The 27,614-nt window shown below is 46.3% G+C and overlaps 6 non-coding genes across 6 annotated transcripts; 4 read left to right on the plus strand and 2 right to left on the minus strand.

Annotated features, from left to right (window-relative positions):
• Positions 1-360: 360 nt before the first annotated feature.
• On the minus strand, positions 361-432 carry trnad-guc (transfer RNA aspartic acid (anticodon GUC)). Its single transcript has one exon. It is a non-coding gene; the product is annotated as a tRNA-Asp (tRNA).
• A 961-nt stretch (positions 433-1,393) lies between these two features.
• trnad-guc (transfer RNA aspartic acid (anticodon GUC)) lies at positions 1,394-1,465 on the plus strand. Its single transcript has one exon. It is a non-coding gene; the product is annotated as a tRNA-Asp (tRNA).
• Positions 1,466-2,488: 1,023 nt separating this feature from the next.
• trnad-guc (transfer RNA aspartic acid (anticodon GUC)) lies at positions 2,489-2,560 on the minus strand. Its single transcript has one exon. It is a non-coding gene; the product is annotated as a tRNA-Asp (tRNA).
• Positions 2,561-3,521: 961 nt separating this feature from the next.
• Positions 3,522-3,593, plus strand: trnad-guc (transfer RNA aspartic acid (anticodon GUC)). The gene has a single exon. It is a non-coding gene; the product is annotated as a tRNA-Asp (tRNA).
• A 2,056-nt stretch (positions 3,594-5,649) lies between these two features.
• On the plus strand, positions 5,650-5,721 carry trnad-guc (transfer RNA aspartic acid (anticodon GUC)). The gene has a single exon. It is a non-coding gene; the product is annotated as a tRNA-Asp (tRNA).
• Positions 5,722-8,911: 3,190 nt separating this feature from the next.
• Positions 8,912-8,983, plus strand: trnad-guc (transfer RNA aspartic acid (anticodon GUC)). Its single transcript has one exon. It is a non-coding gene; the product is annotated as a tRNA-Asp (tRNA).
• The last annotated feature ends 18,631 nt before the right edge of the window (positions 8,984-27,614 follow it).

Raw genomic sequence — 27,614 nt, forward strand, 5'->3', positions numbered from 1 at the left:
CCCATTTGTGAATGATGGTGGATAATTAAACAACTAATGGGAAGAGGCTCTATGAACATCCCCATCCTCAATGATGGTAAAGCCCAGCGTGTGAGTGCAAAGTTTTAGAAACCGTCTTCAGCCAGAAGTGCCGAGTGGATGATCCATCTCGGCCTCCTCCCGAAATCCCCAACATCACAGAAACCAGTCGAACATCGAGGTGAAGAGTGAAGCTGAGAGCAGATTTTAAAACCGCTGGAATATCAGTGAAATTAAATCGGGGAAAGTGGGAAACTCCGAGTCAGTTTTACACTGTATATTCCGCATCGAATATTAGAGATAAATGAGAGAAAATGCTTTAAAAGGCGGCAAAAGTTTAATCTCCCCGTCGGGGAATTGAACCCCGGTCTCCCGCGTGACAGGCGGGGATACTCACCACTATACTAACGAGGAACTGCTGCGTTGACTGTGCACTCATCCCAGATGGTGTTAGACATGCTTCACGTATCAGTGCATTTCTTTCAACTATTTATTTGATGACAGTTTGTTTCATTTTCCACGGGCCACTCTTGAAAGAACCATTTACATTTCCATCTCTTTGTTAGACAACGACAACTGACTCTGTCTTTCTTTCGTTCTTTCTTTCTCTCTTATCGTGGTGAGTTGCCCCACCTTAGTCCGGGGTTTAATACCCCGACTGGGAGGTTGCAGTTTTCAGACGCTAACTTTTAATTTTATGTCTTCGCCGACCTTCTTCCTGAACAAAAACTACAGAGCAAAAAAACAGGTGATTGTCACTTTCAGAATATTATTGTACGGAGACTATTTGAGGACTGGATGCAGAGCAATTGTGATTTTTACTAACTGGTGGGTTAGGTGACAGATTCGAAATTCATTCATTTCCCCCGCGCAGGTTCAAATCTGACAGACTTCAGATCCCGTCATTCATCAACCTGTTTCATCTCTGCGTTTCAAAATTCAACAAGTTTCTTGTAGAATTAATAATTCTTAAGTGAATTAAAATTCCACAGCATTGAGTACCTCGAGTTTTATGCTCATTTTAATTGATCTGCAAGATTTCACGAAATCTACGACAGAAATGGAACAAAAATCAGCCAAATTATCCATATTCTGACTCTCAGTATTTCTGAGTCAATCCATGTGTATGTGTGTCTGTGTCTGTCTGTCTGTGTATGTGCCTCATATTTTCTATATTTTCCTGAGAAGATCTGTCTCACTCTCTCCCGCGTTACCCACATCATGATCCAACATGAGATGGAAAAGTGGTCGGTAATTCTTCTTTCAACAGTTGTCCGTGGAAAGTTAAACAAACTGTCATCAAATGAACAGTTCAAACAGATTCACTGAAACGTGAAGCATCTGTGGTGAATATACGGCAAATGTCTGCACGAATTCCTCGTTAGTATAGTGGTGAGTATCCCCGCCTGTCACGCGGGAGACCGGGGTTCAATTCCCCGACGAGGAGGTTATTGCTGCTTTCGAAGCTTCACTTTCATTTATCTGCAATATTGGATGTTGAAAATACAATGAAAAACTGACTCGGCCTTTCCCACTTCCACAAATTGATTTCACAGCGATTTTAAAAATCTGCTCTCTGCCTCACGCTTCAGCTCGATGTGAGAACCACAATGATGGGCAAGAAATGAAACGCAGAATCGCGCTGTCACCAGAGAGAGACAGGTCTCGGAACAGGCGCAGACATGAAAGATCTCACATACAGCAATTAAAAGGATGCATGTTTCAGTGAATCTATTTTAACTACTTCTTTGATGACAATTTGATTAACTTTCCACATGCCACTGTTGAAAGAAGACTTACTTTCTATCTCTTTGTTAGTCAAGGTCCAGAGAAAAATTATTTGGGGAGCAGGTTAAAAGTGACAGATAGAAAGAAAGAGAGGGACACTCAGAAACGCATATAACAAGTGAGACAGACATAGTCATATTCACACATACACAAACACACACATTCCGAGCTACATAAACACTCGCACACAGACATATACACACACCAATAACCTGAAAGTAACACAGGACTACTTGACAAACAGTGGAAGCAGCATGCTGTAGACAGAGCTAAACGATCCCACAAACAACGGATCAGATCAAAGCTCTGCAGTCCTGCCACACCCATTTGTGAATGATGGTGGATAATTAAACAACTAATGGGAAGAGGCTCTATGAACATCCCCATCCTCAATGATGGTAAAGCCCAGCGTGTGAGTGCAAAGTTTTAGAAACCGTCTTCAGCCAGAAGTGCCGAGTGGATGATCCATCTCGGCCTCCTCCCGAAATCCCCAACATCACAGAAACCAGTCGAACATCGAGGTGAAGAGTGAAGCTGAGAGCAGATTTTAAAACCGCTGGAATATCAGTGAAATTAAATCGGGGAAAGTGGGAAACTCCGAGTCAGTTTTACACTGTATATTCCGCATCGAATATTAGAGATAAATGAGAGAAAAAGCTTTAAAAGGCGGCAAAAGTTTAATCTCCCCGTCGGGGAATTGAACCCCGGTCTCCCGCGTGACAGGCGGGGATACTCACCACTATACTAACGAGGAACGGCTGCGTTGACTGTGCACTCATCCCAGATGGTGTTAGACATGCTTCACGTATCAGTGCATTTCTTTCAACTATTTATTTGATGACAGTTTGTTTCATTTTCCACGGGCCACTCTTGAAAGAACCATTTACATTTCCATCTCTTTGTTAGACAACGACAACTGACTCTGTCTTTCTTTCGTTCTTTCTTTCTCTCTTATCGTGGTGAGTTGCCCCACCTTAGTCCGGGGTTTAATACCCCTACTGGGAGGTTGCAGTTTTCAGACGCTAACTTTTAATTTTATGTCTTCGCCGACCTTCTTCCTGAACAAAAACTACAGAGCAAAAAAACAGGTGATTGTCACTTTCAGAATATTATTGTACGGAGACTATTTGAGGACTGGATGCAGAGCAATTGTGATTTTTACTAACTGGTGGGTTAGGTGACAGATTCGAAATTCATTCATTTCCCCCGCGCAGGTTCAAATCTGACAGACTTCAGATCCCGTCATTCATCAACCTGTTTCATCTCTGCGTTTCAAAATTCAACAAGTTTCTTGTAGAATTAATAATTCTTAAGTGAATTAAAATTCCACAGCATTGAGTACCTCGAGTTTTATGCTCATTTTAATTGATCTGCAAGATTTCACGAAATCTACGACAGAAATGGAACAAAAATCAGCCAAATTATCCATATTCTGACTCTCAGTATTTCTGAGTCAATCCATGTGTATGTGTGTCTGTGTCTGTCTGTCTGTGTATGTGCCTCATATTTTCTATATTTTCCTGAGAAGATCTGTCTCACTCTCTCCCGCGTTACCCACATCATGATCCAACATGAGATGGAAAAGTGGTCGGTAATTCTTCTTTCAACAGTGGTCCGTGGAAAGTTAAACAAACTGTCATCAAATGAACAGTTCAAACAGATTCACTGAAACGTGAAGCATCTGTGGTGAATATACGGCAAATGTATGCACGAATTCCTCGTTAGTATAGTGGTGAGCATCCCCGCCTGTCACGCGGGAGACCGGGGTTCAATTCCCCGACGAGGAGGTTATTGCTGCTTTCGAAGCTTCACTTTCATTTATCTGCAATATTGGATGTTGAAAATACAATGAAAAACTGACTCGGCCTTTCCCACTTCCACAAATTGATTTCACAGCGATTTTAAAAATCTGCTCTCTGCCTCACGCTTCAGCTCGATGTGAGAACCACAATGATGGGCAAGAAATGAAACGCAGAATCGCGCTGTCACCAGAGAGAGACAGGTCTCGGAACAGGCGCAGACATGAAAGATCTCACATACAGCAATGAAAAGGATGCATGTTTCAGTGAATCTATTTTAACTACTTCTTTGATGACAATTTGATTAACTTTCCACATGCCACTGTTGAAAGAAGACTTACTTTCTATGTCTTTGTTAGTCAAGGTCCAGAGAAAAATTATTTGGGGAGCAGGTTAAAAGTGACAGATAGAAAGAAAGAGAGGGACACTCAGAAACGCATATAACAAGTGAGACAGACATAGTCATATTCACACATACACAAACACACACATTCCGAGCTACATAAACACTCGCACACAGACATATGCACACACCAATAACCTGAAAGTAACACAGGACTACTTGACAAACAGTGGAAGCAGCATGCTGTCGACAGAGCTAAACGATCCCACAAACAACGGATCAGATCAAAGCTCTGCAGTCCTGCCACACCCATTTGTGAATGATGGTGGATAATTAAACAACTAATGGGAAGAGGCTCTATGAACATCCCCATCCTCAATGATGGTAAAGCCCAGCGTGTGAGTGCAAAGTTTTAGAAACCGTCTTCAGCCAGAAGTGCCGAGTGGATGATCCATCTCGGCCTCCTCCCGAAATCCCCAACATCACAGAAACCAGTCGAACATCGAGGTGAAGAGTGAAGCTGAGAGCAGATTTTAAAACCGCTGGAATATCAGTGAAATTAAATCGGGGAAAGTGGGAAACTCCGAGTCAGTTTTACACTGTATATTCCGCATCGAATATTAGAGATAAATGAGAGAAAAAGCTTTAAAAGGCGGCAAAAGTTTAAACTCCCCGTCGGGGAATTGAACCCCGGTCTCCCGCGTGACAGGCGGGGCTACTCACCACTACACTAACGAGGAACTGCTGCGTTGACTGTGCACTCATCCCAGATGGTGTTAGACATGCTTCACGTATCAGTGCATTTCTTTCAACTATTTATTTGATGACAGTTTGTTTCATTTTCCACGGGCCACTCTTGAAAGAACCATTTACATTTCCATCTCTTTGTTAGACAACGACAACTGACTCTGTCTTTCTTTCGTTCTTTCTTTCTCTCTTATCGTGGTGAGTTGCCCCACCTTAGTCCGGGGTTTAATACCCCGACTGGGAGGTTGCAGTTTTCAGACGCTAACTTTTAATTTTATGTCTTCGCCGACCTTCTTCCTGAACAAAAACTACAGAGCAAAAAAACAGGTGATTGTCACTTTCAGAATATTATTGTACGGAGACTATTTGAGGACTGGATGCAGAGCAATTGTGATTTTTACTAACTGGTGGGTTAGGTGACAGATTCGAAATTCATTCATTTCCCCCGCGCAGGTTCAAATCTGACAGACTTCAGATCCCGTCATTCATCAACCTGTTTCATCTCTGCGTTTCAAAATTCAACAAGTTTCTTGTAGAATTAATAAATCTTAAGTGAATTAAAATTCCACAGCATTGAGTACCTCGAGTTTTATGCTCATTTTAATTGATCTGCAAGATTTCACGAAATCTACGACAGAAATGGAACAAAAATCAGCCAAATTATCCATATTCTGACTCTCAGTATTTCTGAGTCAATCCATGTGTATGTGTGTCTGTGTCTGTCTGTCTGTGTATGTGCCTCATATTTTCTATATTTTCCTGAGAAGATCTGTCTCACTCTCTCCCGCGTTACCCACATCATGATCCAACATGAGATGGAAAAGTGGTCGGTAATTCTTCTTTCAACAGTGGTCCGTGGAAAGTTAAACAAACTGTCATCAAATGAACAGTTCAAACAGATTCACTGAAACGTGAAGCATCTGTGGTGAATATACGGCAAATATCTGCACGAAATCCTCGTTAGTATAGTGGTGAGTATCCCCGCCTGTCACGCGGGAGACCGGGGTTCAATTCCCCGACGAGGAGGTTATTGCTGCTTTCGAAGCTTCACTTTCATTTATCTGCAATATTGGATGTTGAAAATACAATGAAAAACTGACTCGGCCTTTCCCACTTCCACAAATTGATTTCACAGCGATTTTAAAAATCTGCTCTCTGCCTCACGCTTCAGCTCGATGTGAGAACCACAATGATGGGCAAGAAATGAAACGCAGAATCGCGCTGTCACCAGAGAGAGACAGGTCTCGGAACAGGCGCAGACATGAAAGATCTCACATACAGCAATTAAAAGGATGCATGTTTCAGTGAATCTATTTTAACTACTTCTTTGATGACAATTTGATTAACTTTCCACATGCCACTGTTGAAAGAAGACTTACTTTCTATCTCTTTGTTAGTCAAGGTCCAGAGAAAAATTATTTGGGGAGCAGGTTAAAAGTGACAGATAGAAAGAAAGAGAGGGACACTCAGAAACGCATATAACAAGTGAGACAGACATAGTCATATTCACACATACACAAACACACACATTCCGAGCTACATAAACACTCGCACACAGACATATACACACACCAATAACCTGAAAGTAACACAGGACTACTTGACAAACAGTGGAAGCAGCATGCTGTCGACAGAGCTAAACGATCCCACAAACAACGGATCAGATCAAAGCTCTGCAGTCCTGCCACACCCATTTGTGAATGATGGTGGATAATTAAACAACTAATGGGAAGAGGCTCTATGAACATCCCCATCCTCAATGATGGTAAAGCCCAGCGTGTGAGTGCAAAGTTTTAGAAACCGTCTTCAGCCAGAAGTGCCGAGTGGATGATCCATCTCGGCCTCCTCCCGAAATCCCCAACATCACAGAAACCAGTCGAACATCGAGGTGAAGAGTGAAGCTGAGAGCAGATTTTAAAACCGCTGGAATATCAGTGAAATTAAATCGGGGAAAGTGGGAAACTCCGAGTCAGTTTTACACTGTATATTCCGCATCGAATATTAGAGATAAATGAGAGAAAAAGCTTCAAAAGGCGGCAAAAGTTTAAACTCCACGTCGGGGAATTGAACCCCGGTCTCCCGCGTGACAGGCGGGGATACTCACCACTATACTAACGAGGAACTGCTGCGTTGACTGTGCACTCATCCCAGATGATGTTAGACATGCTTCACGTATCAGTGCATTTCTTTTAACTATTTATTTGATGACAGTTTGTTTCATTTTCCACGGGCCACTCTTGAAAGAACCATTTACATTTCCATCTCTTTGTTAGACAACGACAACTGACTCTGTCTCACGCTTCAGCTCGATGTGAGAACCACAATGATGGGCAAGAAATGAAACGCAGAATCGCGCTGTCACCAGAGAGAGACAGGTCTCGGAACAGGCGCAGACATGAAAGATCTCACATACAGCAATTAAAAGGATGCATGTTTCAGTGAATCTATTTTAACTACTTCTTTGATGACAATTTGATTAACTTTCCACATGCCACTGTTGAAAGAAGACTTACTTTCTATCTCTTTGTTAGTCAAGGTCCAGAGAAAAATTATTTGGGGAGCAGGTTAAAAGTGACAGATAGAAAGAAAGAGAGGGACACTCAGAAACGCATATAACAAGTGAGACAGACATAGTCATATTCACACATACACAAACACACACATTCCGAGCTACATAAACACTCGCACACAGACATATACACACACCAATAACCTGAAAGTAACACAGGACTACTTGACAAACAGTGGAAGCAGCATGCTGTCGACAGAGCTAAACGATCCCACAAACAACGGATCAGATCAAAGCTCTGCAGTCCTGCCACACCCATTTGTGAATGATGGTGGATAATTAAACAACTAATGGGAAGAGGCTCTATGAACATCCCCATCCTCAATGATGGTAAAGCCCAGCGTGTGAGTGCAAAGTTTTAGAAACCGTCTTCAGCCAGAAGTGCCGAGTGGATGATCCATCTCGGCCTCCTCCCGAAATCCCCAACATCACAGAAACCAGTCGAACATCGAGGTGAAGAGTGAAGCTGAGAGCAGATTTTAAAACCGCTGGAATATCAGTGAAATTAAATCGGGGAAAGTGGGAAACTCCGAGTCAGTTTTACACTGTATATTCCGCATCGAATATTAGAGATAAATGAGAGAAAAAGCTTCAAAAGGCGGCAAAAGTTTAAACTCCACGTCGGGGAATTGAACCCCGGTCTCCCGCGTGACAGGCGGGGATACTCACCACTATACTAACGAGGAACTGCTGCGTTGACTGTGCACTCATCCCAGATGGTGTTAGACATGCTTCACGTATCAGTGCATTTCTTTTAACTATTTATTTGATGACAGTTTGTTTCATTTTCCACGGGCCACTCTTGAAAGAACCATTTACATTTCCATCTCTTTGTTAGACAACGACAACTGACTCTGTCTTTCTTTCGTTCTTTCTTTCTCTCTTATCGTGGTGAGTTGCCCCACCTTAGTCCGGGGTTTAATACCCCGACTGGGAGGTAGCAGTTTTCAGACGCTAACTTTTAATTTTATGTCTTCGCCGACCTTCTTCCTAAACAAAAACTACAGAGCAAAAAAACAGGTGATTGTCACTTTCAGAATATTATTGTACGGAGACTATTTGAGGACTGGATGCAGAGCAATTGTGATTTTTACTAACTGGTGGGTTAGGTGACAGATTCGAAATTCATTCATTTCCCCCGCGCAGGTTCAAATCTGACAGACTTCAGATCCCGTCATTCATCAACCTGTTTCATCTCTGCGTTTCAAAATTCAACAAGTTTCTTGTAGAATTAATAATTCTTAAGTGAATTAAAATTCCACAGCATTGAGTACCTCGAGTTTTATGCTCATTTTAATTGATCTGCAAGATTTCACGAAATCTACGACAGAAATGGAACAAAAATCAGCCAAATTATCCATATTCTGACTCTCAGTATTTCTGAGTCAATCCATGTGTATGTGTGTCTGTGTCTGTCTGTCTGTGTATGTGCCTCATATTTTCTATATTTTCCTGAGAAGATCTGTCTCACTCTCTCCCGCGTTACCCACATCATGATCCAACATGAGATGGAAAAGTGGTCGGTAATTCTTCTTTCAACAGTGGTCCGTGGAAAGTTAAACAAACTGTCATCAAATGAACAGTTCAAACAGATTCACTGAAACGTGAAGCATCTGTGGTGAATATACGGCAAATGTCTGCACGAATTCCTCGTTAGTATAGTGGTGAGTATCCCCGCCTGTCACGCGGGAGACCGGGGTTCAATTCCCCGACGAGGAGGTTATTGCTGCTTTCGAAGCTTCACTTTCATTTATCTGCAATATTGGATGTTGAAAATACAATGAAAAACTGACTCGGCCTTTCCCACTTCCACAAATTAATTTCACAGCGATTTTAAAAATCAGCTCTCTGCCTCACGCTTCAGCTCGATGTGAGAACCACAATGATGGGCAAGAAATAAAATGCAGAATCGCGCTGTCACCAGCCCGAAACAGAGAGAGACAGGTCTCGGAACAGGCGCAGACATGAAATATCACACATGCAGCAATGAAAAGGATGCATGTTTCAGTGAATCTATTTTAACGACTTCTTTGATGACAATTTGTTTAACTTTCCACATGCCACTGTTGAAAGAAGACTTACTTTCTATCTCTTTGTTAGTCAAGGTCCAGAGAAAAATTATTTGGGGAGCAGGTTAAAAGTGACAGATAGAAAGAAAGAGAGGGACACTCAGAAACGCATATAACAAGTGAGACAGACATAGTCATATTCACACATACACAAACATTCCTCGCTACATAAACACTCACACACACCAATAACCTGAAAGTAACACAGGACTACTTGACAAACAGTGGAAGCAGCATGCTGTGGACAGAGCTCAACGATCCCACAAACAACGGATCAGATCAAAGCTCTGCAGTCCTGCCACACCCATTTGTGAATGATGGTGGATAATTAAACAACTAATGGGAAGAGGCTCTGTGAACATCCCCATCTTCAATGATGGTAAAGCCCAGCACGTGAGTGCAAAGTTTTCGAAACCGTCTTCAGCCAGAAGTGCCGAGTGGATGATCCATCTCGGCCTCCTCCCGAAATCCCCAACATCACAGAAACCAGTCGAACATCGAGGTGAAGAGTGAAGCTGAGAGCAGATTTTAAAACCGCTGGAATATCAGTGAAATTAAATCGGGGAAAGTGGGAAACTCCGAGTCAGTTTTACACTGTATATTCCGCATCGAATATTGGAGATAAATAGCTTTTCAAGGCTGCGAAAGTTTCATCTCCCTGTCGGGGAATTGAACCCCGGTCTCCCGCGTGACAGGCGGGGATACTCACCACTATACTAACGAGGAACTGCTTCATTGACTGTGCACTCATCCCAGATGGTGTTAGACATGCTTCATGTATCAGTGCATTTCTTTCAAAGATTTGTTTGATGACAGTTTGTTTCATATTCTACGGGCCACTCTTGAAAGAACCTTTTACATTTCCATCTCTTTGTTAGACAACGAACAACTGACTCTGTCTTTCTTTCTTTCTTTCTTTCTCTCTTATCGTGGTGAGTTGCCCCGCCTTCGTCCGGGGTTTAATTCCCCGACGGGAAGGAAGCATTTATAAGACGCCAACTTTTAATTTTATGTCTTCGCCGAGCTTCTTCCTAAAAATAAACTACAGAGCAAAAAAACAGGTGATTGTCACTTTCAGAATATTATTGTACGGAGACTATTTGAGGACTGGATGCAGAGCAATTGTGATTTTTGCTGACTGGTGATTAAGGTGACAGATTCGAAATTCATTCATTTCCCCCGCGCAGGTTCAAATCTGACAGACTTCAGATCCCGTCATTCATCAACCTGTTTCATCTCTGCGTTTCAAAATTCAACAAGTTCCTTGTCGAATTAATAATTCTAAAGTGAATTGAAATTCCACGATGTTGAACACCGCGAGTTTTATGCTCATTTTAATTGATCTGCAAGATTTCACGAAATCTACGACAGAAATCGAACAAAAATCAGCCAAATTATCCATGTTCTGTATCTCTGTATTTCTGAGTCACTCCATGTGTATGTGTGTCTGTTTCTGTGTGTCTGTGTCTGTTTGTCTGTGTATGTGCCTCATAGTTTCTCTGTTTTCCTGCGTCGGTCTCTGTCTCTTTCTCTCTGAACAGAGTGAGACAGAAAACTGCTCACTATTCCAGGATCATCCTGGAATCCAAAGATATCCCCTGTATCTCTTCTCGACCACAAACCGTCTTCTTGCACCCCCTGCCTCTTCCACCCTCACCAAAAAAATTGCGAGGAGCTCCTGGACTATTCTGTCACAAAGATTGAGACCATCCGTTCAGCTGCCGCTCCAGTGGAAAGCTCTCCACTGGATCGGCATACCGAGCACAAAAGAAGATGGAGTGGTTGTTGGAGGCCAATCATCTCAGCCCCAGGACATTGCTGCAGGAGTTCCTCAGGGCAGTGTCTTTGGCCCAACCATCTTCAGCTGCTTCATCAATGACCTTTCCCCCATCATAAGGTCAGAAATGGGGATCTTTGCTGATGATTGCGCAGTGTTCAGTTCCATTCGCAACCCCACAGATAAGATGCAGTCAGTGCCCACATGCAGCAAGAACTGGACAACATCCAGGCTTGGGCTGATAAGTGGCAAGTAACATTCACGCCAGACAATTGCCAGGCAATGACAATCTCCAACAAGAGAGAGTCTAACCACCTCCCCTTGACATTCAATGGCCACATCCCATGAACGATTAACAAAATACAATAATGGCGCGGGTGGGATACAATACCATGGGTGCAGAGCACAGTGGATTAGCAGTCCGTTTCCGTAACCACTCGGCCACCTTGTCGCATGAACAGTGCAAAGAAAGCCCTTTTATTTTGTAAAAGGAAAAGTCTTGGACTGAAAGGTCAGAGTAAGAAAGCCGCTTTTCAATCACCAGTTCCCAGATTCTGAGGGCAGCAGAGGTGACATGGTAGTGTGGCTGAGCGGTCGAAGGCGCTGGATTGAGGTCCCAGTTTCTGTGGGGACGTGGTTTTAAATCCCACCGCTGCTCCAATTTGAGGTGCTGGTTGTTTTGGCCTCATCGCTCAGAATCCTTCTTTTCGAAGCAGCGCCATTGCTGTTGTTCGGGCACAACTGCCACACCTGATGTCCCTCGTCGTGATCGTTTTGTGGTTAATACTCTGCGTTGTGGTCGCAGTAACCTCCGTTCGAATCCGAGTCTCCACAGAGTGTCATTTACCGATTTTCTCCATTTTTTTTTTATTCGTTCACGGGATGTGGGCGTCGCTGGCAAGGCCGGCATTTATTGCCCATCCCTAATTGCCCTTGAGAAGGTGGTGGTGAGCCGCCTTCTTGAACCGCTGCAGTCCGTGTGGTGACGGTTCTCCCACAGTGCTGTTCGGAAGGGAGTTCCAGGATTTTGACCCAGCGACAATGAAGGAACGGCGATATATTTCCAAGTCGGGATGGTGTGTGACTTGGAGGGGAACGTGCAGGTGGTGTTGTTCCCATGCGCCTGCTGCCCTTGTCCTTCTAGGTGGTAGAGGTCGCGGGTTTGGGAGGTGCTGTCGAAGAAGCCTTGGCGAGTTGCTGCAGTGCATCCTGTGGATGGTGCACACTGCAGCCACAGTGCGTCGGTGGTGAAGGGAGTGAATGTTTAGGGTGGTGGATGGGGTGCCAATCAAGCGGGCTGCTTTATCTTGGATGGTGTCGAGCTTCTTGAGTGTTGTTGGAGCTGCACTCATCCAGGCAAGTGGAGAATATTCCATCACACTCCTGACTTGTGCCTTGTAGATGGTGGAAAGGCTTTGGGGAGTCAGGAGGTGAGTCACTCGTCGCAGAATACCCAGCCTCTGACCTGCTCTCGTAGCCACAGTATTTATATGGCTGGTCCAGTTCAGTTTCTGGTCAATGGTGACCCCCAGGATGTTGATGGTGGGGGATTCGGCGATGGTAATGCCGTTGAATGTCAAGGGGAGGTGGTTAGACTCTCTCTTGTTGGAGATGGTCATTGCCTGGCACTTATCTGGCGCGAATGTTACTTGCCACTTATGAGCCCAAGCCTGGATGTTGTCCAGGTCTTGCTGCATGCGGGCTCGGACTGCTTCATTATCTGAGGGGTTGCGAATGGAACTGAACACTGTGCAGTCATCAGCGAACATCCCCATTTCTGACCTTATGCTGGAGGGAAGGTCATTGATGAAGCAGCTGAAGATGGTTGGGCCAAGGACACTGCCCTGAGGAACTCCTGCAGCAATGCCCTGGGGCTGAGATGCTTGGCCTCCAACAACCACTACCATCTTCCTTTGTGCTAGGTATGACTCCAGCCACTGGAGAGTTTTCCCCCTGATTCCCATTGACTTCAATTTTACTAGGGCTCCTTGGTGCCACACTCGGTCAAATGCTGCCTTGATGTCAAGGGCAGTCACTCTCACCTCACCTCTGGAATTCAGCTCTTTTGTCCATGTTTGGACCAAGGCTGTAATGAGGTCTGGAGCCGAGTGGTCCTGGCGGAACCCAAACTGAGCATCGGTGAGCAGGTTATTGGTGAGTAAGTGCCGCTTGATAGCACTGTCGACCACACCTTCCATCAGTTCGCTGAAGATTGAGAGTAGACTGATGGGGCGGTAATTGGCCGGATTGGATTTGTCCTGCTTTTTGTGGACAGGACATACCTGGGCAATTTTCCACATTGTCGGGTGGATGCCAGTGTTGTAGCTGTACTGGAACAGCTTGGCTAGAGGCCCAGCTAGTTCTGGATCACAAGTCTTCAGCACTACAGCTGGGATGTTGTCGGGGCCCATAGCCTTTGCTGTATCCAGTGCACTCAGCCGTTTCTTGATATCACGTGGAGTGAATCGAATTGGCTGAAGACTGGCTTCTGTGATGGTGGGGATATCGGGAGGAGGCTGAGATGGATTATCCACTCGGCACTTCTGGCTGAAAATGGTTGCAAACGCTTCAGCCTTGTCTTTTGCACTCACGTGCTGGACTCCGCCATCATTGAGAATGGGGATGTTTGCAGAGCCTCCTTCTCCTGTTAGTTGTTTAATTGTCCACCACCGTTCACGACTGGATGTGGCGGGACTGCAGAGCTTTGATCTGATCCGTTGGTTGTGGAATCGCTTAGCTCTGTCTATAGCATGTTGCTTCCGCTGTTTAGCATGCATGTAGTCCTGAGTTGTAGCTTCACCAGGTTGGCACCTCATTTTTAGGTACGCCTGGTGCTGCTCCTGGCATGCTCTTCTACACTCCTCATTGAACCAGGGTTGATCCCCTGGCTTGTTGGTAATGGTAGAGTGAGGAATATGCCGGGCCATGAGGTTACAGATTGTGCTGGAATACAATTCTGCTGCTGCTGATGGCCCACAGCACCATATGGATGCCCAGTTTTGAGCTGCTGGATCTGTTCTGAATCTATCCCATTTAGCACAGTGGTAGTGCCACACAACACGTTGGATGGTGACCTCAGTGCGAAGACGGGATTTCATCTCCACGAGGACTGTGCGGTGGTCACTCCTACCAATACTGTCATGGACAGATGCATTTGCGACAGGTAGATTGGTGAGGACGAGGTCAAGTAATTTTTTCCCTCGTGTTGGTTCGCTCACCATCTGCCGCAGGCCCAGTCTAGCAGCTATGTCCTTCAGGACTCGGCCAGCTCGGTCAGTAGTGGTGCTACCGAGCCACTCTTGGTGATGGACATTGAAGTCCCCCACCCAGAGTACATTTTGTGCCCTTGCTACCCTCAGTGCTTCCTCCAAGTGGTGTTCAACATGGAGGAGGACTGATTCATCAGCTGAGGGAGGACGGTAGGTGGTAATCAGCAGGAGGTTTCCTTGCCCATGTTTGACCTGATGCCATGAGATTTCATGGGGTCCAGAGTCAATGTTGAGGACTCCCAGGGCCACTCCCTCCTGACTGTATATCACTGTACCGCCACCTCTGGTGGGTCTGTCCTGCCGGTGGGACAGGACATACCCAGGGATGGTGATGGAAGAGTCTGGGACGTTGGCTGAAAGATATGATTCTGTGAGTATGGCTATGTCAGGCTGTTGCTTGACTAGTCTGTGGGACAACTCTCCCAATTTTGACACAAGTCCCCAGATGTTAGTAAGGAGGACCTTGCAGGGTCGACTGGGCTTGGTGTTTTGCCGTTGTCGTGTCCGGTGCCTCGTGGTCCGATGCCGGGTGGTCCGTCCGGTTTTATTCTTATTGTGACTTTTCGTAGCGAGATTTTACAACTGAGTGGCTTGCTAGGCCATTTCAGAGGGCAATTAAGAATCAACCACATTGCTGTGGGTCTGGAGTCACATATCGGCCAGACCGGGTAAGGGCGGCAGGCTTCCTTCCCTAAAGGACATTAGTGAACCAGATGGGATTTTACGACAATCCGGTAGTTTCATGGCCATCATTACTGATACTAGTATTTTAATTCCAGATTTTTATTTAATTAATTGAATTTTTTAATTGATCTTATGACTCTGGATTTCAGTCCAGGCCTCTGGATTACTAGCCCAGTAACATAACCACTATGCCACATATGCTAAGAGAATGCAGCAAGAAATCAATCTTTCGCACAAGAAATAATATTATTTTGGTGAAACCTTTTAATTCCGTCAAATCCCAGCACTCTCACATGCCTGTCCTTGATGTTCCACAGTTCAAACCCGCCTCTTCTCCCAGCTTTTTCTTCCTTCCACAGTCAATGGGCCGCCTTTACTTCCCTCCTTCTATTTCATGGACACTTTCCTGCTCCATTGCCGACTCTAACATTCACTTTCGCGATCGCACGCCTTTCAGTTTGTTCTGCTCCGACCGCTGTTTCTATTGGGCACATGTCCCATTCACACCAATGTTCATTTGTGCCTTGAAACCAGTCGATACATTTCGATCTGCGTGACCGCTCGACAGACAAACACGACGAAAGCAGGGCTGGTCTCTGGAAAGACAGCCGCCCGATTGTTCACGAAATTTACTTGGGGAATCTTGTGATCCAGGGGATGGTAACTGAAGAACTGGTTTTTGTTTTGATGCTTGTTGGCTCTTTTCTCTAAACAGTTGAGTTGCGTGAGTGACGGGCAGCGCTACAGAGCTGTGAATGGCGGTTGAAAGGTGCACATTTGGCAAGTTGGGGCGGTGCAGTGAGATCGGAAGTGTTCCGCCTTGATCTTAATAGTTCTGTTGAAACCTGTGATTGAAACGAGTAGAGGATAAATGTAAAGAGCGCCTGTGGGGAAAAAGGAACGATTACAGGCCATGAGCGAAAGGTCTTTCAAATTCTCGTGCCGCAGGACGCTGTGTGCGGAAACGGCAGATTTTAAACGCATGTGTCGGAAAGTAAAGTGTGATCTTGTGTGTGAGAAGAGCACAAGAAAGTTGTGCTTGAAGCTGCGCCCTTGAGGCAAGTTGCAGGTTGTCAGGAAAACTGCTATCGTGAAAGCTCAAAAATAAACCCAGAAACTGCTGGCAACACTCAGCAGGTCAGGTAGTATCTGTGGGGAGATACTCGCTTCACCGCGGGCGTCATTGTGCACTTTGATTAATACTAAAGACCTGTACAAGATGGACGGGTTGCACCTCAACAAGGCTGGGACCAATGTCCTCGTAGGGATTTTACCCTTGACTTATCAGCGAGCGATACCGGCCTTTACTGGGCCTCAGCTATTTACAATGTATATGAGTGTAAAAAGATCTCTGACGCCAGCTACGTGGGAAAGTAAGCTGTGAGGAGGACACAAAGTGTCTGCAAAGGGATACAGACAGGTTACGTGAGTGGACAAGGTGGCAGGTGGAGATGAGGGTGATGATGCCTTTCCTCGTGGACTCTGCCATGCTGTCTGCCAGAAGCATATCCCCGTACACTTCCAGTCGGTCTGGGTCTATCCAGTCCCACAGAGGCAACGGCAGTTTCATGCCCGAGCGCCAGTACCGAATCTGCCCCGGTGACGAGGAAGTTTCGACATATGTCTTCACCGCCTGGAGGTCATTTGGTGAGCGGATCGCCCGCCGTTTATACAAACCGCGGGAATTTCCCTGCCGTTCATTTCAATGGGAATCAGAATGGTCTTGGGCTGTAGCACAAAGTGGGTGATAGCGGATAGGCCGCCCATCACACATCCCACCTGATATTCAGTTCCCTTGACTTCAGTGGGACTTGACTGAATATCAGGAGGAAGCTTCAGCGAGCGATTCCGGCCGTCAGGCGGTACCGTCCAGGAAGAATTCCTGCCCCAGGTGGTTTTAATAACGAGCGGTCAATCTGCAAGGCCAGTTTTACACCAGATCACCAAGCGGAAAATGTACCCCAGAGAGTCTGCAATTATTCGTTCTGGGAACTGAAGTATATAGAAATTCAAGACAATAAATTTTCTGAATTTGTACATTTCCTGTGACCAGAACCCCGACCATCTCCTGTGGAACAAACGGATTTGTGTTAACATTGCAGAGAATCCATTGGAAATCCACATTGTGAATTGAAACATTCAGCATTGTACAAATTCCGGATTGGTGTCGGTCATTCAAACATTGTCACAGACACTCGCTTTATTTCATCTTATTCATCTCTCTCCCACCGTGAGATAAATATCTCACCCTCTGACACCAAAATCAATGAGCGACATATGTTTTCATCACGTTCATCGCGAAGAACTAATGGATCATCTTTAGTACAGCTGATTCAGACACTCTGAGAGGCCTCTTTTGGGCCTCTGTGAATGATCAATAAATGGATTGAAAAGGGCAGGTCAGTTAAAATCTTATTTTTTACCGTATTAACAAACAGCCAAGTGATTAGGAGATTCTAATTGCCAGTTTAGTGCAGACACCATGTGATGAGTTCAGCACTCACTCGAAAGCAAACTGAGAGCTGGTCTGTTTCTGTCTCTGTGATATTGGAAGGAGTGACTGGTTGTGTTTCAGGGGTCTGTGTTGTGCTGATGACTGGAGCAGAAAAAACATCTTTGGGCTGAAATCTACGCCTGATTCTTTGATGCCTCGTGTGTTTGGACCTTTTGAACATCTGCTTTGCTCAGACAGCCTGTCATTGTCCTTCTTACAGAAACAAATATATGGAAAATATACAATCCTAGAATCTCACAGCACAGGAGGCCATTCGACCCATCGTGCAGTGGCCAGCTCTTTGAAGGATGGAACCGATTACTCCCATTCCCGTGCTCTTTACCCATAAACTTTGTAATTTTTACCTTTTCAAGTATTTATCCAATTTTCCTTTTAAAGTTACGATTGAATCGAGCTCCACCATCCTTTGAGGCAGTGCGTTCCAGATCATAACAATTCGCTGTGTAAAAAATCTCCTTATCTCCCTTCTAGTTCTTTTGCCAATTATCTTAAATCTGCGTCCGTTGGTTGCCGACCCTCCCGCCAGTGGGTGAAGTTTCTCCTTATTTACTCGATCAAAACCCCTCTTAATTTTGAACACGTCGATTACTTCTACCCTTAACCTTCATTGCTCGAAGCAGAACAATCCCAGGTTCTCGAGTCTCTCCACACAACTAAACCCCATCCCTGGTATAATTCTGGGAAATCTCCTCTCCATCCTCTCCAAGACCTTGACCTCCTTAATAAATTATAGTGCCCAGAATTGGACACAATACTTCAGATGAGGCCTGAACAATGATTTATAAACGTTTCACATAACTTCCTTGCTTTTGTGCTCTATTTCTCTATTATTAAGCCAAGGAACCGGATGCTGTTTTAACGGTTTCACCAACTTGTGCTGCCGCCCTCCGCTCTAATCCCATTGCCCGTCTCTCGGTCCTGTCCCCGGGCTCGGGGACTCTCGGCCGGTCCAGGGCCCTTTAAGAGGGACGCGCCACACTGCGCATGTGCGCCGTTTATTTAAATCAAACCGCGCGATTCAAAGGAAAAGTGACGTCAGTTTCCGTCACAATAAAAACCGCTCGTTCTCAACCGAAAAAACGGAAAGTTTGTCTCGCGACACAACAGGAAGCGGCCGCTGATCCGGCGGGTGATGTGCGCATGTGCGAACATTCTCCCAGAGTGCAGCGCGGCCTGTCTCACAAATGGGGCCTTTTCTCTGCCGCTCTGCATTGTGGGAGATTCGGCCGCCATGACGGGCCCGGGTCACCGAGTTCATCCAATCACAGGTGAAGCTTCCCGGATTGGTGGAACCGACAGAGTGCAGGTGGTCTGTGGAGCGAGAGAATCTCTGAGAAGAGGGGCAGCCAATTGGGGAAATCACAGGAGGTGGTGACCGGTCATAAACCCAATCGGTGAATGACGGATTGAACCAAGGAAAGGAATGAAGAAACTCGACTGGGACCTGTGGGAACAGGCGGACTAATAAATTTAACCCGTGTCCAGTTCAGGTCACCACATTACAGGAAAGATGGGATTGCACCAGAGAGGGTCCAGAGGAGATTTACAAGGATGGTCCAGGAGTGGAGACTTTTAGCTATGAGGAAGGATTGGATCGGCTGGAGTTGTTTTCATTGAAACAGAGGATGCTGATGGGGGATTTAATTGAGGTGTATAAAATTATTGGGGGCCACGCGGACTGCGTCACTTCAAGGCGGCAACTCACCCCCACCTTCTCAAAGGCAAATGGGATGGGCAATAAATGCTGCCCTTGCCAGTAACACCCACATCCCATAAACAAATAAAAAAAGAATATGAAGGTCCTATATCCCTTAGCAGAGAGGCCAATAACCGGGGGGCATATATTTCAAATAATTGGAAGAATTCGAGGGGATCTGGGGATAATTTTTTTCACCCAGAGGGTGGTGTGGGTTTAAACCTGACTCGCTGAAAGGGTGGTAGAGGCAGAAACCAACATCGCTTTTTATAAGTACTTGGATGCGCACTTGAAGTCCCGTCACCTGCAAGGCTGCGGACCAAGACCAAGAGTGCGATTAGGCTGGATAGCTTTTTCAGCTGGCACAGACAATGGGCCGAATAGCCTCCTTCTGTGCTGTAAATTTCTATGATTCTATAACCCCTAGGTTCAAATGTAACATGGCAAAAGATACATGTCTACGGTTCAAAAAAATATCTTTATAGGGAGGGGACAATGTAGAGTTCTGCCCGAAAATGTTGTTCACACAGACTCCAGGAATTATTTTAAATGGGAATAATAGTGGAGGCACCTTGGAACAGAGGAACATTAAATTGGATGAGGGGGCGAGAGGAAAGTCACCTGTTTCTGTCCTGTAAGATCCTAAGCTTCATTGAGAATGAATTCATGAAGCATTTCTACATGGTATTTTGTTGCAACATTTTAAAAATACCCCAAAGTAGTTCTCCTGGTGTCCTGGCCAGTATATCCAGTTTGTAAAGCCTCCCTGAAATGTTTACATGTAAATCAGACAACAGTCAGAAGAGGGTAGGATGGCCCTACACTACACTACAATGTATTGTCATCTATTGGGTTTAATGTTTCCTAACATTATTCATCAATAGTGTGAGGAAGCTCAGAGTGAAAGTGAGGAGGGGCCGTCTGACTGTAGTTTCCACTGGAAGAAAAATCACCTTGTGTGTAGTGAGCAGAAATGAATTGCTATTGTTAAAAGTTCCCACTAACTTATTGTGATTCTACTGCAACAGAACGAGCCTGGATCTCCTGCTATGTTTAAACACTAAACTTCAGTGATTATAGGTTAAGTAAAATATTACTATGATTTGATTTAAATGGAGAAGTGGTTTCCACCTGCCAAAGAATGTTGTCTGAAGCGAGGGTGTTTACTGCTAACAGCTCCCATCCTGTTTAATAGACCCCCTGAATGTCTGATTTACCAAAAAGAAAAACCCAGCTCAGTAAAGATAAACAAATATGCTCTTATTAAATCTGAAGAACATTTTATGAACAAATTTCAGTATTTCAAAGGCAAGGTTGTCCCAGACATGGATTGTACCCAATTCACTGTAAAGTTATAAAGACACAGCCAGTTTAACGACCAGGGGACATAACCTCGAAGTTCGAATTAGGACTTTCAGGAATGAAGTTAAGAGACACTTCTACACACAACGAGTGGGAGAAGTTAGGAACACTCTTCCACAAATGGCAGTTGATGCTAGCTCAATTGTTAAATCTATTATCTCAGGTTAAAATTTTGTTAATCAAAAAGGTAAGGGATATGACTAAGGCAGGTATATGGAGTTCTGTCACAGATCAACCATGATCTCATTGAATGGTGGACCAGGCGAGAGGGGCTAAATGGCCAACTCCTGTTCCGATTGCCACCCCTCAAATATAGTGAATGATAAACAATAACGTAATCTGAAAAATAGGACTAACGACTTACAATACAATCCTGAGGGCCTGCCGTGAGGGGAAGCTGAGGATAACGAAACTTCAGTCTGTGCTCACGAGAAGACAGGTGAAATTCAAATCCAACAGAGGTAAATCACAACCGCTGGGCTCCCCGTCCCTCGCACTCTGTGCCTGTACCCAATGAGCACAACATTGCCCCCTGTGAACATTAATCTTTACACTGGGCATTGGAAATTTACTTGGAGCCCCAGCCCAACAAAACAAAGATCTTCACACCAGGGACAGAGATCTTCAATCTTGGAAGAGAGTTCAAGTCCACCCACTTTCAATCCTATTGGTGTTTGGACAATGAGCTCCAAATGGGAAAGTTTAGGAGTTTGGAGCCCATGTGCGGATTCGAGTGATCAATGGCCACAGAGCACCAAGGGAATGATTGTGCAGTCAACCACCCGGCACCAGTACTTCAGGCCAGTCCCACTGTCCCTTCAGAGCTCATTGACCTGCACAATGAGGGCCTGGCAAGCCTTCACCCATTGCTGCAGCCATCCCTGGACTGGGCCTGGATACACTATTACCAGCCATTCTGCCACTAGTTACATGGACCCATTTCAACCCATTTCACTAACAGGAGGAACTGACGGAGGAGTGCAGTGTGTTACTAACACGGTATTGAGCACTCATTGTGTCGTTGACTGGAGACAGTGAGAAATGAGCAACCAGCCATGAGAAGATACAAGTGGTCACTGCTTTATTGGTCATTTGATAACTAGTTAAACTGGGTTTGCTTGTGTTTCCTGTTCAGGAACAAGGCAATCCAAGAAGCAGAGATCAGAGAGACAGCGCTCACAGTCAGGGCCAAGATCAGGACCACCTCAGACGCCACACCTATAAAGCAACAAGAAACCAATGGTTAGTGAAGGAAATACTGAGGGGAAAATGGAAACTAGCAGTCGGCCAACTCACCACCTGGAGACCTCTCCTGCATCCTTTGCTCAACATCATTAAGGGGCTCAGTTGCCAGGTCTGTCACATGAGGATCCAGAATGACCAAGGGTCCAAGTGAGGCCTCACCCTCCCACTTCAACTCAGCATCACTCTCTGCAATATCAAACATTCCAGTTAGAGGGTAAAGGGTGACCTCCAACAATCAAGAGGATCAATGTCCGACCAGGTCCAGATACAAGATCCCTCCTTCCTCTGGAATCAACGAGGAAATCCCTTGTGGCACTGCAGTTGCCCAGATGACAACAGGCACACACGTCATTGGTCGATTCTTCCAATGGGGTCCAGCTCAACCAGAGAATCAGTTCATCAACCAGGTTGTCAATCACCCTTAAATCAACACATCCCTGAACGAGAGAGGGAACTTACATATTCTGGAAAGTACAAGCCTTGTTCATGGAATCTCTCCGATCCACTGCAGCAACTTTCAGGTGACAGGTGATGAAAATCTGAGGGACACATTCAATACAAGTTGTTATTTAGTGACCTCCTCCCAACATGGGGAACCCAATGTTTGGCTTCCTCTTACCAAGGAACGGTCATCTCCAAAGAAGCGGAACGCATCCAGATCAAACTGGAGTTTGTCCAGCTCACGTTCACCTCTTGGCAACACAAAGGTTGAAAAGGAGTCCTCAGCTTTGCTGTCCAGGAGGCAACTGAAGAAAGATTTAAAAAGGGACAAAGTGAATTAAGTGAACCGATTGAGACAGAACCAGCTGGAGAAAGCAGAGAGCTCCTTACCCATGGGAGTCAATGATGTTGTATCTTGGGGTGGAATCCTTGTCTGGGCTCAATGTAGCTGCACAGCTGTCAATGTAGAGCTTAAAGGGCATGTGGTTGGTCATCGAAACAGAGGCCTCAATGTGAATGAGGTCACCCAGGTAGTAGACAGTCGAGGTGCGCTCTGTAAGCCAGTCATCTGAAGTACAAGAGGACAAGGGTTGGAGACAGTGGGTGTAACTCCCAGTGGGAAACGACAGAAAAGCACTCCCCATCCACCCATCACATACCGTTCATAAGACGCAGTGAGAATGACAGAAGCCCTTCTCCAGACTTGGTCGAGCTGAATGGGATCCAGGTGGGCTTGATAGGGTCACTGCTCACATTGCCCTTCCTGAAAGGACAGTGCAGTAATTTCAGGACAACTTCACAGAACTGCACCTGCTGTAGACCTTATTTGCAATAGAGTAAAGATTCTTACCTAAAATAGTGGCACTCAATGGGAATGACTGCTCTATTTGTTCTCACAATAACAGATCCACGAGCATTTGGGGTGTGGTTCAGGTGGGTGGTGTCGACCAGGAAATCGCCAGCCATCTGAAAGACATCAGGTTAAGGAATGAAGAGCTGGTCTCATTGAACAAAATCTATTTCTGGTCATTTTCCTGCCCTGTTAAGCAGCAGTTTGAGGGGTTTCAGCTGCTCCTCAATGACACATGATTGAAGCAGCTCCACCATTGGCAGAAGTTGCCTGCAGCAGCCTCTGTTACTCTGCTCAGTCCACCTTCTATTACAGGGGACTTCAGGCCTGCAGTCAGAAACCCCTGAAATGATTGGCACTGCCAGATTTGATGAGCATTCTTTCCCATATAGATTAGAGCTTTCACCTTAAGGGGCTCAAGTTACCCCTGATATGGAGCACAAAACACAACACCACTTTCAAATCTCATCTGTGTCCGTGGAATCAATGGTATTGGCAGGTGTAACAACCAAAAGTGGAGTTCCCCTTTAATACATTGTATCCCAATTATTGTTCCACTTGTTTCATCTTTCAAGGGAAGTCTCAACAGGAACTTCCACACTGAACATTCATTGACCACAAGTTGAGGCAACAGGCCTGAATATCCACAGGAAGGAAAGGAAAAGATAAATCAATTGAGGCACAAAAGAACAGAGTGGTTTGGAGAAATGCAGGAGAAGGTTCAAGGTCAATAGAATTGAATCTCAGAGTTAGAGAGTAGCAATGACCCATTTGAGAAAGATGCAGTCCCTCAGTGACAAGTTGAAGTTCTTTTTAAATATAAAGCGAAGATTGACATGTCAACATAAAGAAGTAGTTTCACACAGGGTGATACTTCACAGTGGGCAAAAATTTATGCACAGATTTCATTCAGGGATCTCCTCAGTGGCTGGAGTTTCACCCGATGTTAATGAGTTCAGAGTGGGCAGTAATCTACACAGTGAAATTGGAGCAAGAGTTGAGGAATCACATTACCTGCAATCTGCTGCCACATTCATGGAGCCCATAGTCAAAGAGGACAGTGTGGTTCTGAGAGTAGATCCCAGTTGGCCGACAACCTGCTGTCCCCAGGGTCAGGTCAGTAGCTTTAATCAGTTGCCTGGTTCTAAATAAATCCATGTCTACCCTCACCAGCAGGTTCTGCTCTCCACACTGCACCATCACAGTCTGCAGTGGAGACAGACTTCTCCCCTCAGACACACTGAAATGGGAACCAAAGGGAGGCACAGGGGGAGGGACTCTCTGGGGTACAGGGGTGGGTTTTACTCTTCTCCATGGAAATCTCTGGCCTCCAAACTGTTGCCAAATATCAGAGCAACAAACCGCTCCAACTAACACCAGCACTGGGAACAAACCTCTCATTACAAAATCCCCCATGATACCAAATAACTCAACTATCACTTTACCCACCAACCAGCACCTTCTTTTTTTCTCTTTTTTTTTCCTTTTTTTCTTTTTCTTTTATCACTTTACCCACCAACCAGCACCTTTTTTTTTTCTCTTTTTTTTTCCTTTGTTTCTTTTTCTTTTATCACTTTACCCACCAACCAGCACACTTTTTTTTTCTTTTTTTTGTGTTTTTTAGGCCCCCCTTTTATAAGAAGGGGGGGGGTGTAGGGTGTGCTTAAGTACTAAAAATCAAATAAAACAAAACCAGGCATCAAATTAAAATTTTATTTTCCTCGTCCAGGATGCACTCCAGCCCCTGCAGTGCCCACCGGTCGCGGAAAGCCTCAAGCGTACCGGCAGACACCGCGTGCTCCATCTCCAGGGCCACCCGGGCGCGGAGCAACCCGCGAAAGAGAGGCAGACAGGCCGAGCACCCGCCCCCACGGACCGCGAGCATCCTGGACCTGTGGATATCCAGGATGCACTCCAGTTTCGTCTAGTTTTCTGGCAAGTCAGTGGCGGGTGGACTCCCTGCCGGAGGAGCTCAGGCCTTTCGCCTGGAGTACCACGCACCTCCGGTACCTGGGAGTCTACCTCGGCCCTGCCGAGGAAGCCTGGCCGGCGAACTGGGAAGAGCTGGAGGCCAAGGTCGCCGCTCGCCTGGCGCGCTGGACAGGACTGCTCTGAGTGTAATCCGACAGGGGTCGAGTGCTGGTCATAAACCAGCTGGTGGCAGCCATGTTGTGGTACAGATTGGTCACTTTGACCCCACCCCCCGAGTTTGTCGCCAAGATTCAGAGGAAGTTCGTCGACTTCTTCTGGGCCAGAGGGATACACTGGGTCGCTGCCGCGGTCCTGAGTCTCCCGCTTAGGGAGGGCGGTCAGGGGCTGGTGTGCGTCCGCACCCAGGTGGCAACTTTCCGCCTTCGGACGCTGCGGCGATACCTGTACGTTGAGCGTCCTCTTAGATGGCGTGCGCTGGCGACGTATTTTTTCCGCCAGCTGCACGGCCTGAACTACGACACGCAGCTCCTGTTCGTCTCGCTGGTGGGCGGCCGCACGTCTTTGCAGGAGCTGCCTGTCTTTTACCAGGATCTGCTCAGGGTCTGGAGCATGGTCGCCTCCGGTCGGAGCTCTCACCTGTCGGGGGTAGCGGCCGTCCTGCAGGAGCCGCTGCTCGGGAATCCGTTCCTCCGCGATATCGGCTTCGGCCACTCGCGGCTGTCGGTGCGGAGGGCCGTGGCCGGTCGGGTGACCAGAGTCAGGGACGTCCTGGATGGCGGTGGGTCGGGTTGGTTGGAGCCGTGGGCGCTCGCCGCCCGGATGTCCTCGTGGCGTGCCGGGGACGCGGCCATCGCCATCCATGCGTTGAAATCGGCGCTCGGCCCTGACTCCACTCGGGATGTGGAGGCGGCTCAGGCGTGCGGAGCCATCCCGTCCGACCTGACCCCCGTTCGGACGGAGTTCCTCCTCGGCGCCAAACCCCGGAACGTCCCTCGGGGGGCCGCGCCTCACAACTTGAGCCGTCTCTTGGAAATTCCCTCTGTGCCGTTTCACACCGCGCGGAGGGATTTCCTGTACAGGCTGCTCCTGCACACCATCCACTTCCTCGCCCTCGTCTCTCGGCCGGACACGCCCTGGCGTACCATCCTGCCGTCCGGCGGAGACGAGGGTTACCAGTGGGGGGCTCTCTACTCAGGGATCCTCCCGTGTTCCATCGGGGATCTGGGGTGGAGAGTGTTGCACGGAGCAGTCGTGTGCAACCGGCGGTTACGCCATTTCACGTACACCCAGGCCGCTTGTGATTTCTGCGGCCTGGAGTAGTCCGTGTTCCATCTGTACACTGGGTGTGCGAGACTGCAGCCCCTGTTTGATTATTTGAAGGGGCTGCTCCTCAAGTTCTGGCTGCATTTCAGTCCCACGCTCCTGATCTTTGGCCGCCCGGTGAGGAGGGGGGCGGGCAGGTCGGTGGACGTTCTCGTGGGCCTGCTCCTGGGCCTGTCCAAGGTGGCCATCCACAGGTCTAGGATGATCGTGGTCCGTGGGGGCGGTCGCTCGGCCTGTCTGCCTCTCTTCGGCGGAATGCTCCGCGCCCGGGTGGCCCTGGAGATGGAGCACGCGGTGTCTGCCGGTACGCTCGAGGCTTTCCGCGGCCGGTGGGCACCGCAGGGGCTGGAGTGTATCCTGGACGAGGAGAATAAAATTTTAATTTGATCACTTGGTGTTGGTTTGTTTGGTTTTAGTATTTAAGCACACCCCACACCCCCCTTCTTATAAAAGGGGGGCCTAACAAAATTAAAAAAAAGAAAAAAGGAAAAAAATAAATCTGAAAGTGAAAAATAAAGAAAACAAAAAATCTGAAAGTTTCTCTTTGTTTCAATCTCTTGGAATCATAACTTTGAACGATTTGATAATAATTTGATATTTTCACTGAAGTGGCTTTTCATAATCTGGTCAAGTTTATTACTTGTTAGTGATTGTGATGTTGAGACAATATTCAAAGCAATCAAGTTGTCTTGAGTGAATTTGCAAACCATCCATTGGTCAGAGAAATGGAAATTCCATCCCATGGATGGTGTGAATCGCCCCCAGTTCTAATATAGAGAATGGGTGTGTCTGAGGATTGGCAGCATGGGGGCATCAACTGGGCAAAGCATTGTGGGATGCATCATTTTTAGTTTTGATTCTCATGAAATGTTGTTTGGTAAAATTCAGGATATTCAGCGAGAATGAGAGGCAGTGAAGATTACTGAATGCAATGTCACCCACACAAACATCTCCATTTGTGTCAGCTGTGGCTCAGTGGCAGCACTCTCACCTCAGAGTCAGAAGGTTGTGGGTTCAAGTCATCATCTCGAGACTTGAGCACATAATCTAGGCTGACTAAGGGAGTGCTGTACTGTCGGAGGTGCCGTCTTTTGGATGTGATATTAAATCGAGGCCTCATCTGCTCTCTCAGGTGGACGTAAAATATCCCACAGCACTATTTCGAGGAAGAGCAGCGGAGTTCTCCC

This window comes from Heptranchias perlo, chromosome 35, assembly GCF_035084215.1.
Source record: "Heptranchias perlo isolate sHepPer1 chromosome 35, sHepPer1.hap1, whole genome shotgun sequence".
NCBI lineage: Eukaryota > Metazoa > Chordata > Chondrichthyes > Hexanchiformes > Hexanchidae > Heptranchias > Heptranchias perlo.